Raw genomic sequence first — 4,636 nt, 5'->3', positions numbered from 1 at the left:
GAATACTACCGAACTTGAAAACTGACTACAGTACTTCTGAACTTGATCTTCAAGCAGCTTAATTTTTAGGTGACCATACATTTTCCACCAACTTCATCTGTTCAGCAATGTCTCCAGGACTGAAACACTGAATGCAACATGGTATTGTGCTATTAATAGTATTGGAGCCCTTAGGTTCACTTTTCTTCTCCCCAAAACCTGAATTTTGCTACTGGTTACTACTCCCTCCGTCCCACAATATAAGACGTTTTTGCAAGCTATGTTTAGTTTGCAAAAACGTCTTATACTATGGGATGGAGGGATTAGTAAAAGGTCTGAAATTTCAGTTTAATGTTACTCATACCCACCATAAATAAGAAGACATTACTCTCTACCCTCATACATTTACTGTCATCCACTTGAACAGATACCTGAAAAGCAGAATATTATCAGTTCTCCGAAGTATACTAACAAACAGATAGAGGCCCCCAACACACAAGCGCATATAACACTTTAGGATTAATATGCTTCACTACCCTAAACTGGACACAATGTTGAAAGCATAGATATCTCAGAGGGATATTAGGTGTACCAAACTGTTCGGAATGACATGAACCCATAACACGCTATGAATCAAAAGTATAGTGAGAAACAAGATAAATAGGCAAACTCCGTTACTATTGTTTCAATGCACACTAAACCATGTATTTTATCAGTGTGCCAGATACAATGGTGGGGGTCATCATATTTAACTAGTTTGTGTCTTGTAACTGAATGGTATACAAGATTACTCCTGGATTGAGGGCGGGTTAAACTGGAAATCTGCGAAGATTGACAAGCAATCGGCTGAAAACTAATTGACAATTATTCAAAAATTTCATCCTGTAAAAATTGACAATTGTATGCATACCTAATGTGCTTTTCTTCCCGTGTGGAATACCCAGAAAAAATGACTGAAAATGAGAACTGTTTCATTCAAATTGCAGAGCCAGTGAGTAGCTCGCAAGTGTAAGTACAACATGGATGTGAATAGGGTTGTATGAGAGTAACAATCCCAGGTCAGATCTCTCACAACATCCTCCAGATTCTTGAGGAGTTGAGGACAAGTATTTTTTTTCCCATAGATCGCTTTTCGACGAGAAGTATAGTTGCGGCCATTACATCTTTAATCTTACTGCTTTGCCAGATGCTAAAAAGAGCTAAAAAGACGACCATAAAAATCAGTACGGCCTAATTGAGTATTGTTGCACTTTACCACATCCACTGAAGTAGGAAGTTAAAATATTAGAGGCGAAAACAGTAGCATATGCATACACAAACAGTAATTCATATACAATCCAAGTATAAATCATGTGTCATGCAAATGTGGGAGCAAAGGTACGCTAACCTATGTAATGCTAGTGAACTGTGCACCTCAAAAACTCACATACATCTGAAATTACAGCAGAACCAGACAAAAATTACATGGAACTGGCGAGGAAAGCATCCACGTCTATTTTTTATAAGACGGATTTATGCCACCATGAAAGAAGGTAACCTAGAACAACACGAACAAAAGTATGTGGTTTCGAGGGACTTGAAGCTGACATAACACTCTTACCTTATTTTCATGTATAAAACAAACCAAAATCCACTGATTAGTGCACCAGTATCATATTGACTACCCAACGGGGGTAAGCACAAGCATATGTATGGTGTGAAAATGCATTACCAGCAACCTATAAGTGGCCATTATTTGTCATAATGGCCCTTGGAATAAAATGTGTGAGCAGCAAACACACCATCATTCAGTACAACTCAGCTGATTTAGAAGGTAGTTAGATCATGTTCCCCAAATTCAGATTCAGGATAATCAATCAAGAATATATACTCTGCTCACCAACATTTAACAAAGAGAAAATTTAAACAACGAAGCATTAACCACACACAGATAAGTATATTATGTATTTTCATGTTAAGAATTTCTGAAGCTATTCAGATAATGCGTCAGAATAAAAATGTTCATTGCCACTAGTTCTCTAGCAAATAGACAATTAGCAAAATGCAGGCCTCCTAGAAGGAGCAAATAAACAACTATTAGGGGGGAAAGGGAAATGTTTTGTCCTCGATAGCTAAGCCACAGCAAATCAATAGCAACCATCTATTAAGGGAACATTGAGATTGATTAATTGATGACTAGCATGGCGTACTACACAAATTGGGCGGAAACACATCAATATTAAAAGTTAGGTTTATGCTAGTTCAACCAAATAAACAATAAAGATAAGACAGCAAGGAAGAGGGCCAGTCTTGTACCTCATTGCAATTGAAATAAATCTAATTTGAAACTGGTACTAATCATGAATTGCTCCAAACTGCATGAAACAAGAAAATTAAGTTACTCATATACTGAATAAGTAATATTGGTCATGCAGTCAGCTGAATAGAGAATAGCATATTGTACACACAAGATAACAAAATTAACACTTAAGTAATTGTAATGATCAGAAGCAAGAAGTCCACACTTAATTTAAACAAAAACCCTCAAAATCCTAGCATTGCCAGAAGATCTCAATACACATTCATAGGAGAGCTCTAGCTACTTCCTTTTCTTTTGCGGGAAGAGAGCTATCTATTCTCTTAACAACAAAATTCAGGATTCAACTAATTCATAAGCATCAAAAGAAACTTTAGTTTGTAACCAAACATGTACATATTCTTCTATCCTGTATTGCCCAAACAATTTATGGACTAGAATGCACGTGAGCAAACATAGAACTATCTTTGAGTTCCTTGCAGATTGCAAAAGAAAACAGAGACATAACATTGACACAGTCGCTAATTTGCGTTGCTAATTGAAAAACAACATGTGTGTGCAATGGAAACAGATCGAATTGGACATGTGCTGCCAACCTCGAGGATTTGCCTTATGAACAAATTCAGAAAAACAGATTATTCACATGCCTTAATCATATTACCAGCGGTTCTTTATGGGCTGTGCGATACCTGAATACATCAAGGTGAACTTGAAGTCATGGAACTTGAGCTGGTGAGGACATCGGGCATGTTTGAGCGGTCAAAACTAATTAACAAGATGCATTCGTTCATTCAGCTTATGGTGAGTGTGTATGCTTTCGTGTCTTGCCGTGAGTACACCATACTTACCATTTTCTCGCCTGCACAGCATTTGCCTAGTCCGCAAGTCTTGCATCTTCTTCTGCTCCTAGATTTCTTGGCAGAATTCCAATTCCTTGTTTGCCTAATAAATTCACTAAATATAAAACAAATTCCTCGTAAAATGAATCATCTTTAATTGAAGAAATTTTTCTTGTAGGTTTGTGCAAATTTCGATAATACAAATATACAGAGAGTTAGCATTGTCAGCCAGGTCCAAACAGAGACATAGCATTGTCAGCTAGGTACAGCTGTATAGATTGATTGTTTATGTATGTCATTACTAACATCCAATTAAGTCGGAACCATCATTTATAGCTACAAGGAAGAAAATTCGTGAATTCTAAACAAAAGCAAAAACGCAGAGAGGATTCACATGTCTTGCGAAAAAACTAAAATGTCTCAGCTGAATCAAAGTCTGATACTCTACTGTTGTTCCTTTTGCTCCGCAGCATTGAGCTCTCCTCTTCTTCTATGTCATCGGCTGGGCCTTCTTCTCCACCTCCATCATCTCACTGTCAGGTGCCTGTCTCCAGCATCACTTCCATCACTCCCTAAACTCCTCTCTTTTTTCCTTTCCTTCCCTAGTTTCTTCCCCTTCCCCTGCACCGCTCCCAAAAATCAATAACCCTAACCCTAGAAATTCAGAAATTAATGGAGGAGGAGAGGTTAAGAAGAGGAGGGGGTCTTACAAGCGATAAGACCGCCGAGGGTGGAGACGGATGCCGTAGAAGGCCGCTGGCGCCGCCGAGCTCACCCCGATCATTGCACCGCCCACGTCGCCTCCGGTTCGCCACCGCGTGGGAGAGGGAAAGGGAAGAACACCACGCTCGAGAGAAGTAGCCATAGCTGTCAGGTCATTCCTCCGGTGCCATCCCTGCCGCCGCCACCGCCGCAATTGCGAAATAGAAGGGACAGGGGAAGGGGAACGTCATCATGTGAAAACTGCTCATAGCGACTGGGGAATGGGCTAGATTGTTTTTTCACATCGGGGGGAGGTGGGCTAGCTCCCGGCTATCTTTTTCCATCGATGTAAAATTACATCGGTGGACCGTAATTTTATATCGATCGATGTTTAGACCAGACTACCGCTCGGTCGATCGACCCCGGCGAAGAATAAGTAATTCTTCACCCTGGGATATATATATCGTCATCCTGGATGAGGAATAGTTATTCTTCATCCCCTCTATTTTATCATCAATGCATCGTAATTTTATGTTCCGTAACTTTTGTCTTGTTTCCGATGCAGAAAAGGACCGTAAGAAAATATATAATCACCGTAAAAAATATTTTATGTTATGTAAAATTACAAACGTAAAAACATAGTCTACTATACACATAAACTGCTAATTCTCTTATCTTATGACCTATATTTTAATTTCTTATGTCAAATTTCACGTAGTGAATCAATAGGAATGTAACTATTTAAATTCGAAACGTAATTTAATTATGAAATGATCGTAAAATTACCTCGGGTGAAGAATAACTTATTCTGCACCCTGCG

General features: G+C 38.8%; 1 long non-coding RNA gene across 1 annotated transcript; it reads right to left on the bottom strand.

Moving 5' to 3' along the window:
• Positions 1-3,152: 3,152 nt before the first annotated feature.
• Positions 3,153-4,072, bottom strand: LOC119363417. Its single transcript, XR_005173963.1, has 3 exons — positions 3,825-4,072; positions 3,563-3,735; positions 3,153-3,217 (listed from the first exon to the last, which is right to left on the bottom strand). It is a non-coding gene; the product is annotated as an uncharacterized LOC119363417 (long non-coding RNA).
• Between the last annotated feature and the right edge of the window lie 564 nt (positions 4,073-4,636).

The sequence above is a fragment of the Triticum dicoccoides genome, chromosome 1A, assembly GCF_002162155.2.
Source record: "Triticum dicoccoides isolate Atlit2015 ecotype Zavitan chromosome 1A, WEW_v2.0, whole genome shotgun sequence".
Classification (NCBI taxonomy): Eukaryota; Viridiplantae; Streptophyta; class Magnoliopsida; order Poales; family Poaceae; genus Triticum; species Triticum dicoccoides.
Note: the sequence above shows the minus strand (reverse complement) of the source record. Positions and strands in the feature narration are given on the sequence as shown.